Genomic DNA, 14,829 nt, shown 5'->3' on the forward strand with positions numbered 1-14,829 from the left:
GTGGTATAGAACCTTTTCAACCAGTATTTTTGTAATCGTTCTAAACTAGGATTCTTTTACCCATGCGTGATCTTGAATAAATATTCTTATTTACTGTACTACATGTTTGGTATGTTGTAACATATTCTTCGTTGTTTTCACTCATGGGTTTTAAAGGTATTACAACTACGTTAGGTATAACATTGTTTATTTCATAACTACTTATCAAGAATGTTTTTCAAAAGTTTAGTTTCAAATGTTGAGTTAAATTAAGAAAAATACTTGCTCCAGCATCCGTGTTTGCTTTTTAAACTAGTTAGTTTTCAAAGAAAACGTAATTGTTCAACTTTCTGGTGTTTCTAACCCAATCAGTTGTTATAACACGTCTGTGTTAACTTCACAGACCTAAGTATCTAATCAGACCAATTATTTTTAATTCTGAAACTCTGAATCATAAATCAACTGTTATATAATTGGATTTATGAACAATAAGGGTAAAAGTAGTTTACAGAGAGAAAAAAAGGTTTGATTTTTCAAATACTTTTCAACCTCCAAGTGTTAGAGAAAAATTGTCTTTAGCATTTTCATATCATTCACTTTCAAAACATAGTCACCATTTTTGTACATCGAGCTAATAAATTTCTCAGTAATATATATGTCGTTTTCTTCAAAATAGTTGTTTCCCAACGTTGCTTATAATTAGCGCTATAAAGGTATTTAAAAAAACTATACTATTCGACAGAGTTCCCAAGTATCTTTTTATATTAATTATTCCGATTATTTGCATTTATAGAATTTAGTTCAGGAATGAATTAATGAAATAAATATGTTTTTAATTCCATAATTCCATAACTTATTTTCATAGGTTTGTTTTTTCAAGTTCTAAGTTTGTTTTTAATATTTTCATTGATTCAATGATAGAATTTTCAAACTTTATTTGGGATCCTCTCTGTGAGTGTGGCTACGTAGAATTATACAATTCACAAGTCATCCAATTGTATAAAAGCATTTAAAGTATTCTAGGGATAAATCTTCTGATAATTTCCCAGATATCAACAACCAATGTAACTGAGTGCAAGATAGATAGGCCCAGCATGGCCAGGCGGTTAAGGCACTCGACTCGTAGTCTGAGGATCATGGGTTCGAATCTTCGTCACACCAAACATGCTTGCCCTCTCAGCCATGGGAGCATTATAATGTGCGGTCAATTCCACTATTCGTTGGTAAAAGTTTGTTTGTTTGTTTGTTTTTGAAATTTTGCACAAAGCTACTCGAGGGCTATCTGTGCTAGCCGTCCCTAATTTAGCAGTGTAAGACTAGAGGGAAGACAGCTAGTCATTACCACCCACCGCCAACTCTTGGGCTACTCTTTTACCAACGAATAATGGGATTGACCGTCACATTATAACGCCTCCACGGTTGGGAGGGCGAGCATGTTTTGGCGCGAATCGGGCGCGAACCCGCGACCCTCAGATTACGAAGTGCACGCCTTAACGCGCTAGGCCATGCCAGGCCGCTAAATTAGGGACGACTAGCGTAGATAGCCCTCGTGTAGCTTTGCGCGAAATTCAAAACACACCAAGATAGATTTAATAAATTTTCTAAAGAAATGTAGTCGTACTAGTTCCACATGCTAAAAGTAATGTTTATTTGTTTTCAGTTTTATTACTGGTATTTTGTATAACTTTGCTGATTTATATTCATTAGAAGTTTGATTATCTGTCTCCAACCGGATCTTAAATCGAACCACTCTGCTTAGGAATTAGTAATAATGACAACGTTTAACCCATTGTATTCTTAAGTTATTATTTATTATATTTATTCATCAAATTAGATAAAAAATACTATATCTAACCACGTTCTCCATTTGTAAAGGGTTTAAAACCTTTTGTACTATTGTAAACTATTTTAGACTGAACGTCAAATGTTGTATACATTATTAATGATGATGTACAAGTGATGTGTTCTGAAGGCAATGTATGCTATACTTTTCAAACATCCAGGAGTAATGGACGTAAGCAATTCATACACTGTAATAATAAATGAAATAGGAAAGAACCTATAAACCTGAAATTTTGCACCAGTACTAAATGGGCACTGAGAATATGCAGCTGGGTATTATTACTTACCTTTCAATGAGGAAAGCTAGCGAAAACCCACATCGAAAAGATGTTCCTTATATTTCAAATAGAAATTACAGACAGCCACACACACAGCTTCTAATATAATATATAAAAAGCCAGTGAGTTTTGGTAATAATGCGTTCCACTAATGGCTTTTACGTTATGTTACTTAGTTACACATGTATAACCTAATATTGTTGTTAGTCTATGTATTTTTATGACGTTTTTATGTTTCTGGGCAATAAAGACATATTTAAAATATTTTTCACTGTTTTTCTATGCTAAACTAGGTTGAAGATTTATATATATATACACACATACATACTGATATAGTCATCTAGAATATATCAATCTAATAACTCGAGCGAAGCCGGATACATACGCATGTATTTTATATATAGAATATTATCTCTAGATTTGTGATATTAAAATTTCTGGTCGTCTGAAATCGCCTCAAGCACTGTAACCTCTAGAATACATTTTGCACATCTTTATATTATGATCTTTTGTTTCTTAGTAGAAAGTTCCCGCCATTTTCAAGACTATTTCTGTAGCGTTAAATTTCATCTCATGTTGCTATTATTTCCGGTATCTATTTGTGTTTTGGTTTGCAACCAAAATATCTTATACCTATATTAGCGTCAATTCACATAATTGTATTTTCATTCAATTTTACATGAATAATTTTCCTTAATTTGTCGATTTAATAAAAGAAATATTACTTTGAAGAAAAAAGTTTACACGTCTCTACTATTTTATTTTCCACGTCAAAAGAGGTGGTGAAACTTTATTAATTCGTAATCTTAAATAAAATATAAGAAACAAACAAATCGCATAAATGTTTTCTCACTTCTTAACCACCATTACAACAACTTACGAAACAAGAAATATAGTTAGTGTTAGACATAATTAGTTTATATTATCCTCTTTGAAAACTAAATAGATATTAAATGGATTTTAACAAAAAGTTCATAGATCTTTTACTTATAGAAACCTTGTGGCGATCGGATATCAATCATTACCATGATTAGTATCTTATACAACTACTTAACTCGTCTAATTATCAATTTTTATATTGCAACATTTTCATTACAAACTATTTTATTGCCAACTTCAGCGAAGTACTAAAACAATCTCTGGTGATAGTAATCCAGAATCGATCTCAGTAGCGTAGCTAGAGGTGGCAAGGGGGTACATCTGTTCCCAAGCGCCAAATTGATGTTACATAATTAGGAATTATGGCTTACATTTTGTCACGAGAGGGCGCGAAAACTGACTTTGTCCTCGGGCGCTGAAAACCCTAGCTACGCCTCTGATCGATCCTGGGTCTTCTTGATGAAAAAAAGGCTATATACCATCCACTTGTCCAAGACCTCTCTTATTATGGCTTTAATCAACTAATTTCTTGAATCCTTACAAGAAAGATAGTCAGAATTTTTACTTTTTTGCTAGACTGATATGATTAGCAACATAGATGTAGAAGGATTCTTTAACTTTCTTTTTCTAGTGCGTGTAGAATTCTTGTTAAGTTAGTCTAATGTTATTCCATTTTATTGTATGGTTTTCTTATTTGGCATGAGCGCAGATAGACCAGTATTCCGGTATTGTATGTTTATCATGCTCCTCAATTCTTTTCTTGTTTGTTTGTTTTTCTTCAATTTACTGGAGCCCACAATCAGAAGGGATGTTGTAAATAATGATTTTGATCACCATTGGGTTTTTACGTGGCCTGATATTGTACCAACTGCAATTATTTGTGTTGTGCGTACTCGAAACTAGGAATTCTGGGGTAGTTTGATTTACCAAGAAGATAATTACCTGTATTTGTAGTTTCTTGTTAACTCCTGTGGTATGTGAGTTATATCTTTTGGTAGTCCTCATGTCTAGTAAATTCTATTGCTGGATGTTGTCCGTTCAGTTGGTTCATGGCTTCTATAATCTTTTCTGCACTGTGTACGTCAATATTACGAGTGTATCATCAAAATATCTTAGTAAATTAATGGATCTTTGAGCAGCTATTCTGATAGTATTATCTTCGTAATTTTTCATGTAGATGTTTCTAAATACTGGTAACAAGGTGAGTTTATGTCATGCCTTCTTGTTATCGGTAATATTCATCTTCATGTTCAAATTAAGTTGTGTTGATACAAAAGGTTCTGAGTTCTATAATCATGGAAAGTGCCAGCTGGCGTGTTACTTGAGAGTTAGGTCAAATTAAAGATTTTTTTTGCGGATTATCTGCGGCGTTTCAAGGTTTGATACCAAATGACATGTTTGGATACACCGAAGCTGATCGTTGTGTTTTGTAGGATTATTACGGTTACTTATATAATATTTGAAAAGTGAACTGAGGTCTTAACACATTAAAGGTTTTACACGTTAATAGTGATGTAATACCTACAATATGTCTAGTTAAAGAAATCTCATATGTGGACAATAGGATGAAAAGAGTAATTTTGCTTGTGAGGTTTATGTAGGCAATAACAATGTTGTGCAATTCTATAACATTCGATTTTAATTCCATTTAGTTTTAAGGTAGAACGGTCGGGTATTTTATAATTACCACGCTTTTCTACTCTCGGGTGGCTGGTTCTTACAGCAACCCTACAGGGTAAGCATGTTCACTGACGGTGATTTCAACCGTGATCCGCCGATTGCGAGTCAAGCGCTCTATAACCAGTAGACCATGCCACACTGGTACTATGACATACTGTTACTTGTTTGGTTGATTTCATTTAAAGTTTTGCCTCATGTTTTCTAGACGACATGATTAATGTTTTCTTTATGTTAGACGTCGTCTTCATCTAACATACATTTTCAACAAGAGTTTGTGTTTCGTGTATTTCTCTTTGCCAGTGATCACAGTAACATGTCTTTTGTCTGCTAGTAAAATCGTTATGATATTGTCTTTAAGTTCGTGAGGACAGTATTTTTGATAGGATAGTACTATAATGGGATTTAGATTTTCTGGCTTTCAGACGCTGATTCAGAATTATTATTTTTTGTCTGTGGCTAGGTCGATGGACTATAAACTGTGTATTCTGTGGTTGTGACAATATCTAAACGGATTTCTGTAATGTATCAGTACGATGTTTAGTCTTTCATTTAACACATTTTCTTTTGGTTCTGCTAAGGATAATTTAATTGAGATTACTATAAAGATGGGTATCTCTGTGGTGTCAGTAGGTTTCTTGTTTTGAAAACCGATTGATGGATTAAGTTATTTATGGAGCTTAGCATGGCTAGGTAGTTAAGGCGCTCGACTCTGTGGCTCGTGGGTTCGAATCCCTGTCACAACAAACATGCTCGCCCTTTCAGCCGTGGAGGCTTTATAATATGGTGGTCAATCCCACTATTCGTTGGTGAAAAAGTAGCCCAAGAGATGGCGGTGGATGGTGATGACTAGCTGCCTTCCCTCTGATCTTACACTGCTAAATTAGGGACGGCTAGCGCAGATAGTTCTCGTGTAACTTTTCGCAAAATTAAAAAACGAACAAAAGTTTTTACGCAATATTTCTTTTTAAAATCCTTCTAAATCCACCTAACTAATAATAACATATTCAGACATTCTCGTATGCCAGTAAGCAAAACCTAAATATTCGTCTTCGAACCATTTAAAGAGGTAGTTGCTTCAAGTCCTAGTAAGAGAAGTCACTGATGAGAAATAGCAGGCTACCATTTCAAGAAAATTTAAACTCAAATCCTGGCTATACCACTGGAGACACAGTTCTTCTCAGAACTTCCGTAAAAGATAACAAGATATTAACAGCCGAAATGAAGGACATAAAATAGTTAATAATCAAATTATTGTAATAAGAAACTAACTAATTAGGATTTCGACTTACATGATCGTTTAAGCTCTTTGTGACAATGATTCGTAAACTTAAGTCATTCTTTTAAATAAGAATAGCTACTTTTTGAATAAATAATATCTAACACAAATTAATATGATGTTCTTATTTATATCATATTTTTATCTTTGCTGTTTTGATAATTCCAGTTTCTTCTACACCTTGATATTTTGGGTATTGTTTATCAATTTTTATTCTTCGATCAAATATTAAATTATGCATATGTCTTACAGTTACTGTATCATTAAAATATTTTTAACATCTTGGGGAGTTTCTGACGAAAAATACAATTCCATTAAAAACAATTTTCAGCACACGAAAGGAAATTTTGTTTCAACTGTATGGTTGAACTTAGTATCTCCATCCATTTAATATTGATGTTTTTGAAAAATCCGTTGGGAAATGGAGGAATTAAACAATTATCTAGAACAAAATAGTCAATTGTATGATTTCTAAAACCTCTTAAAGCAGTTTCGAGTACATCTTCGTGACTTATATTCTTACAAAATGCAATGATTTCAAGTTCGGTAAAGGTGCTGTTTTCACGTTGAGTGCTAAAGTTAGGAATCGCCAAACACTCACAAGGATGAACATGTGACTTCTGAGGACATACGTGCTTTAAAGTTTCATTAGTTGAAGTAACCAAGGTAAGGAGCACTGGTAGACTTAATAACATTCTCAGAAGAATAAATTGGTGTTGTAGCCTCATCATCTGTTTTTCTTTGGATAAAGCTTTGCAAATATAAAATAAAAAAATATATTAATAAAACACAGTTGGTTAATCAAACCAACATAATGTACATGATGATGGTAAACATTTTTAGGCAAACTAGCTGGAGTACACATACTCTGTACGGAAGTTATGTAAATTCATGATTAATAAAAGGTTATCTTAGAACATGAAAAGCTGTTTCCTTTATATATAAAAGAAAACAGAAAATGTGAAATCATAAGTTTCCATGTATATCCTCATGGACCCAACAAACCTTCATACCAAGTTTGGTGAAGATCCATCGAAAGAAGCGAAGTAGTGGTTAAAAAAAGTCGCAAAAACAATCATATATCCACACCCTACGAAATATTTACATAGACTATTAAATTTTTATAGATGGCACCAGTGCATTAAATCTGCGTATTCGTGACGTAATATCTGCTCCTTGAGAGTGGAGAAAAATAAAGTTCTTCTTGGTGAGAAACGGAGGCGAAACGGGAATATTGTGACGTCTATTGCAAATCTACATGTACACAGATAAAGATTTCGCGAAATTGGGGGTTTATACATTACGTGTTAAATTTTTTCCAGTATCATGTAAGCAAGAGTTTCATTATTGTATGATATAATCTTCTTTTCTCTTCGTAACGGTTCCTCGATAATGGGGTATTCACTAAAGATCTGTATATTTACCATTTGATCTTTACTATAATGTACTTAAAGTTTCTTAAGTTCTTTATAACGGAATAGCAAAAACAAATAAAAAATGAATTATTGGCTCAACTTACAATTAAGACGTTACATAAACAACTATTACATCATGAAAGCGATTCATGTAGAAAATACTAGGAAAAAATTGTTACAATTTCGATTTTAAGTTTAACAAGTTTCTGATATGAAATTCAGATATTTGACGCTATTTACCTTTTTATTTATTATAAATATTTGGAAAAGTAAAGTAAATTTTCTTATACATTAAATACTGATTTTATTCTACATTAGTTATTGTCGTTCAATGAAACTCTACAGTGAAACTAAACAGTTAATGAAGTTATCTAATGAAAACAACTAATACTTACTCTATTTACACAGATAGCTTCCAATTATTTCTCGTCTTTATCAATCTTTTGTTCAGAACAGCTGTTAAGAATATTCAGTTGAAATTAATTATTCAGCTTAGTTATTCAACGAAAATAAGAAACATGCCAGCTCACATCTGCTGAATAATATTATTTCTATAATTTACTTGGAATTGCAGTTTCAATTATGTATTAAACTAAGTAGATAAAAGAGGTTCACCAAATATATTTATAGACTGACAATTATACTGATGGACGTTCTTCTGGAAAGATAGAGTTATATAGATGATTATAAGAAAAACTGTGTTTTACGAAGCAGTTCATCACGTATAATATCTTAAATATTCCAGTGAAATTGTAGTAACATTTGCACTTCTGTTACAAAATAAATATTTTTCAGTCATGAATAGTTTTTCAATTTTATCTTATTTAGTTTAGAACAAAGTAACGTTAAGTTATCTGTTGTATCAAATTAGGAGAAGTGAGCCCCGGACTTTACTGTTGCAACTCAGTAAATTTGTCGTTAATTCATCGCGGGGGTGTTTTTTTTTTTAAAGGAAACATCAGATTCGCTTTATCTTAGCCTAGTGGTACTTGATATTTATCTTCTAAGATTACCTGGAATAGCAGCAATACTATTTGGATTACGTTGTTAGGAAAAAGTAGATGAAAAATCCAATTACTTTTATCCTAAAAAAATTAAGAGTTGTGGTTGCAAAATTTCACCTGTGTTGCTTACGTGTATGTTGTATTTTCGGTCAGTTCTATTAGTTTTCATGACAGTAACTTCCCCGAGGTTTAACCAAAAATAATACAACATAATGAAATAGCTTGATTTATCTAATATTCTTACGTATGACATTAACGATTAAAGTGATTAACTTTTGTTTCCATGGAGTTGATAGTTTATTACCACAGAAAGAGCAAACACAGTAATGCTCGTTTTTGGTGCTTTTATCTCCCAGATATCTGTTTGTGTAGCTTTTTGTCGAACACGCGTTTTATGTTTTTGTGTTACTTAATTTCTCATTTAAATCTCTATAAAAGAACGGAAGGAAGTGGTTCTGAAAACATGGTATACCAGTTTAAATGGAGCCAAAACAAAAACAAACAACACCGCTGAAATGTATCACCCGGTAACATAAAAGAACTTCTAAACAATCTTTCACTTTTTTGTTTTCATTTTCGTTATACCCTTAAATTAATTTGTGTGTCGTGTGTCATGTATAAATATTTTACTGCTATATTGGCATCAGCTGGTATTTATGATATATTATTGTAAGTGCCTCGAAATAACTTAAATACAAAGGTAAAGCTTGTATACTGTATGTGATTGGTATTTGGTTGTTGTCTAGAAAATGTTATTAATCTATGTACAGGCTCTACACAGATTAACGAACTAACACAGTTCTCTCACTTCTGCACTACCATATATACGTGTACTATAATCTATACACAGTTATTTGAAGAATGGTTAAAGTTACGCCTCGTCAGCCTCTATGAACATAATACATATTTCTATTTTGTGAATTCCACGCTTTGATGTATATATATATAAGCAATATTTAATGTATATAACATATAAATTATAAAATAAGTACATATATTCTGAAGAATGGTAAATGTTGTTTTTTTTCATATTTACTTCTTTTAATATATAAATAATGCGTTTTAAGTCACAAAAAAATAATTTTTTTTAGACATTCTACAAAATGGCATGTTGGAATACTGCAACATTGATATAGTTATAAAGAAATGTTTTCTTTATTTTCCTTTATCTATATTTAATATACCTATACCATATATAAAACACACCGTAAAAATAATGTAAATTACGGTTATATTACGAATATTACCATATAATATTTTGATTATTATATTTAAATATATATATGATAAATTTGCCTTAAATATTATTTGGTCATTAAGGTTTCAACTTAGTTTTAATTCCTTTTAGTATAGGGTGGGAATTAATTGTATTATAACCACCACATGCTTTATTCTCACTAGCTTGTCTGTGTTTATTACCTGTGTATGATTTTTTTACACACCAAGTGCTATGTGTTATCAATCAAGATAAAACGTGTTAAACAACAACCATTGTGTAACATTTAGAGTAAAAGTTAAAAAAAAAGAGAAATAAAGATCTATTGACCGCATTTTCAAACAATTTTTTGTGTGATTTAATAAATGCAGATATATTTTACAGACACTTCCAAATCATAAAGAAAAATTAATCATTATTTTGGTTTCTGAAAAACGACACTAGTATGGCTATGTAGGGGTGCAATACCATTAGTATAATGGTAGATGAGTCACTCAGTTTAATGTGAAGCTAACACAAATTTGAACTTACATTTTTCAATTAACATAAAGGTGTTTCAGTTTTTAAATGTATTCCAAACATTAAGGATTAGACGATATATTAAAATAAAGTTTCGTTTTCAAAACTGTAGGTCAAAATTATATTGAAGCAGTACTCGTTCCTAATACTACATTGCTTTGTGACATGTAGATCCAAAAAGCAATAAAACAAAACTTAATACAACTCAAGCAGTTTCATATCTTAAATTACTTACAATATAATGTAATCGAAACTTAACAAAATTAAAATTAATAGAAAGTACAAACTGGATAAAAATGCTGCTCACCTGTGTAAGAGAGGAAAGCTTGTTCCTCTTTTGGATAATACACGTGCACTCGTTCTTTTTCAGTACTGTTGTATTTATTAATTTACTCTTTTACCGGAAATCTAGCAGCTCATCGGTCACATGACGCTCCAGTAAAACGTGATTGGTTGCGATAAAAAAAAGTTTGGAATATGTGAATGATTGCAAATACTTTTACATTTATGAGCAAAAGGGTGCATTAAAGCTGATAAAAAAAGAAGAAATCTGAATTATTTCCTAATGGCTTCATGCTTATGATGCACATTGAGAGTTAAAGTGTTAAGTGTGGTATAAAACAAAAAATCTAGGCTTCCATACACCTCCTAAGTTTGTTTTAGTGATTTTTGTACTCGCAGATGATATGCAGTCCTACGAATTTTACGGAATTTCCGGTCAGCCTTTTTAATGACTCCACAACGCAAGCTTTTTTTTTTTTTTTGAATTACTTCTTTGATAGCTTTATGTTTATCATATACCGGGATATTTTTGTAACCCTTATTATCTCGGACGAACGAAGACGAAGAACAGAAATCGTAATGTTAAAAGAAGCGTAGAAACGTAATTCGAAAAGAATTGTTTGTGATTAAGAACAAAGCTACACAATGGGCTATCCATGCTACATCCACCACGGTATCGAAACCCGGTTTCTAGCGATATGAGTCCGGAGACAGAACGCCGTGCCACTAGGGAACTCTGGAAAATATATCTACTATTCTACTTTTTTTTCCATCCATGAGCAGTTTTATTTTATTTATCTTCTTGTTAAAACAGGCAAATCTGATACTTTCCATTTATAAAATCTTGTTCATAACAAAGTTACTTACTGAAACGTTTTATGCTGAGAACTTCCGACATAAGTAATTTAAATAAATCGCATTCACAGCAATAGCCCGGAAATAATTTAGGTTTTGGATTTTGTAATCACGGTTTTCTGTTTTAAAATTACAACACATATAGTATAAGAAATTTTGAAAAAAACTATCTTTGTGCTGGCGTTTTCTGTTAAAGATGCTCACAAAAGCAGCTTCGATCAACTCCTCCATCTAACCGGAACTCATATATTAATTCGATTGTACACACAAATACCTGTTTATTGCACGGATACACTGATTCACGACCCTTCATATGAAACAGAGTCGTTACGATTTCATATGGAATTTAAAAAGAAGATAAATAAAACTTCTATGGGTTCGTCCTTGTTGTTCTTTTACTAGCGCAAAGTTATACAATGACCTGTCTAAGCTCTTTCCACTTCAGAAAAACGAATCCCGGATAACTTACACAGAATACTTAAGGAGAATGGAATGCTCGAGAATGATACAGGTGTTGTTCAGGCATTATTAATTTTAAAATATCCAACTTGTTATGGGTTATCTTTGTTTTACGATTCATAAAAGAGAAACAGTATCGTTTGGACACAAATTATTTTATTTATTCTAACTGGTCATTGTATTAAGATTTCCTCCCATGCTTCATATATTTTATAAAAACACAACATTTACCGTATTTTCCGCCTAATAAGCCGAATTTCTGGCCATAAATTTTGGACCTGATTTTTGGGGGTCGGCTTATTGGCCGATCACTCCTTTCGGAAATTTTTCTTCTTAGGAAATGTTTTTCTTTTGAAAATTACCATAGGCGGTAATTTTGTTCCATCAGCAAAGCACGTTAAGACTACAGTGAAACGTTGTTTCTGGAATTTCATTGGTTACCTAATTACAGTGAGTGGAGCCAATAACGAATGACATATTGATTCCATCTCTGTCTCAATACGACACGTTCTGCTTTACTACAGAACGCCAATGATCGCACACAACATGCATGCTGACGCTGAAACGAGACTAAGAAATCATTTTGAAGAAACTTGTCACTTCTTAAAAATGGCTTCGGCTTATTGGGCGGTAATAAGCAAAAACCCTCATTTTCAGAGCTGAAAATTGGCCTCGGCTTATTCGGCGATTCGGCTTATTAACCGGAAAATACGGTATTTGATCATGCTCAATCATGTGGTGAGTAATGTTTGTTGAATGAACCCTATACATCCAGATTACCAAATCATTGTTAGACGATGAGTAATAACAAAGAATCGTTATCAGATACCATTTCCTAAACCTACTGTCCAAATACACGTATCATCAAAGTTTTTCAACAACGGCATCTAATCGAAAATACGTCTGCTACTCAGAATATTTCTGACTATTAACTATTAAAAAATAAGGAAAAGGTGACTAGAAAGGTACACTGCTGGCCAAAGTCTTGAGGCCAATGAACATAAAGAAAAAATATGCATTTTGCGTTGATAGACTCAACCACTTATTTGAGTAGAGCTTCGAAAGATGAAAATAATAAAAGGAAAAATAAAAATGAAATACTTTTTTTTTCATTGAAATTAGCCTAAATACTAGCTGGTCAAGAGTTAAAGACCATACTGAAATGAAGCGTTAATCGGTAAACACGTATGGAAATTTAGTCATTTGTGTTCAAGCATTAGCGTTGTCAACATCTCCCACTGACATCTCCTGTGTTACATTGGGTAAAAATAGGGCAAAGGCTAAAATGTTGACACAGATTGAATGTAGCAGAATTGTCGAGCTGCAAAAAACTGGTGAGATTGGGCGTAGTAAAATTGCTGTTGCAAATTTCTTAAAAGACCCTGAGGGATACAGAACGAGAATTTCAAGTGGTCGGCCCAAGAAAAGTTCGCCGGCGTTGAGCAAGAGGATTCGAAAGGTTGTCCGGCAAGACACCAGCTGATCGTCAAACAAGATTAAAGCCCTTACGGACGCAGAATGCAGCTCAAGAACAATAAGATGGCATCTACGAGAGAAAGGCTTTAAAAACCGTAAAAGTCTTCAAATGTCACGCCTCCTTCCACACCACGTAACAGCTCGGCTAAACTTTGCTGAGAAGCATCAAACATGGGACGTAGAAAAGTGGACGAAGATTTTGTTCTCTGATGAAAAAAAAATTTAATCTGGATGGTCCAGATGGCTTCCAACGTAATTGGCGCGATAAGGATATCCTACCGGAGACATTTTCTACACGACACAGATGAGGAGGCTCCATCATGATCTGGGGTGCTTTCTCCTTCCATGGAACAATGGAGCTTCAGGTTATACAGGGACGTCAAGCAGCTACACTTGCATGTTGGAGAGAGCATCCTTACTGACTGAAAACCCTCGCTTCTGTGGAAATGACTGGATCTTTCAGCAGGACAACGCTGCAATCCAAAATGCTCGCGGCCTGGCATGGCCGAGCGCGTAAGGCGTGCGACTCGTAATCCGAGGGTCGCGGGTTCGCGCCCGCGTCGCGCTAAAACATGCTCGCCCTCCCAGCCGTGGGGGTGTATAATGTGACGGTCAATCTCACTATTCGTTGGTAAAAGAGTAGCCCAAGAGTTGGCGGTGGGTGGTGATGACTAGCTGTCTTCCCTCTAGTCTTACACTGCTAAATTAGGGACGGCTAGCACAGATAGCCCTCGAGTAGCTTTGTGCGAAATTCCAAAAACAAACAAACAAACCAAAATGCTCGCAGGACAAAGGACTTTTTCATAACGAATAACGTGATTCTTTTGGACTATCCAGCGTGTTCGCCTGAACTGAACCCCATTGAAAATGTTTGGGGGTGGATGACAAAGGAAGTCGATAAAAATGGACGTCAATTCCAAACAGTGCATGATTTTCGTGAAGCCATCTTCACCATTTGGAATAATATTCCAGCCAGCCCTCTGCAAACGCTTATATCGACCATGCCAAAGCGAATGTTTACAGTTATTCGCAATGATGCCCGTGAAACTCACTAATGAGACCTCTTGTTGGGCATTTCCTACCCTGTTTAGGACTTCGTTTTCGTATGGTCTTAAACTTTTAAACTTTTGATCTAGACTAATTTCATAGTGTTCACATTTTCCCTATTAAATGCCAAAAAGTCTTTTATTTTTATTTTCCCTTTTCTTATTTTCATTTTTGGAAGCTCTACTCAAATAAGTGGTTGAATCTAACAACGCAAAATGCATATTTTTTCTTTATGTTTATTGGCCTCAAGATTTTGGCCAGCAGTGTATAGAAATTGTAACAGATTTACAACGGTTGCTTTAGCACCAGTTAGAATTTGATTATTTCTAACTCTACAATACAAACAATGTTGCAAAAAAACTGTCACTTTTCAGACAACACCTAAACTTAAAAACCCTTATTTGAGATACACATATGACAGTTATGTTTTCATCGGCACTAAGAGTGCCAGCTATTGACAAAGAGCGACTAGAAGCATTGTAGGTTAGCCCAATGAGTAGCGTTTAACGCTTTCCTGTGTTGGTAATAGAATAAAATATTGAGTAAATCACAAGATATATTGACTTTACTTGTGTTATTCACACAGAACAATCCAATGGATGTGTTACAATTCTGTGAGAAA

The 14,829-nt window shown here is 33.6% G+C and overlaps 1 long non-coding RNA gene across 1 annotated transcript; it reads right to left on the reverse strand.

Annotated features, from left to right (window-relative positions):
• Nucleotides 1–2,861: 2,861 nt before the first annotated feature.
• LOC143225482 (uncharacterized) lies at nt 2,862–10,457 on the reverse strand. Its single transcript, XR_013013873.1, has 3 exons — nt 10,396–10,457; nt 7,745–7,805; nt 2,862–6,685 (listed from the first exon to the last, which is right to left on the reverse strand). It is a non-coding gene; the product is annotated as an uncharacterized LOC143225482 (long non-coding RNA).
• Between the last annotated feature and the right edge of the window lie 4,372 nt (nt 10,458–14,829).

Source organism: Tachypleus tridentatus, chromosome 9 (assembly GCF_004210375.1).
Source record: "Tachypleus tridentatus isolate NWPU-2018 chromosome 9, ASM421037v1, whole genome shotgun sequence".
In the NCBI taxonomy this organism is placed as follows: Eukaryota; Metazoa; Arthropoda; class Merostomata; order Xiphosura; family Limulidae; genus Tachypleus; species Tachypleus tridentatus.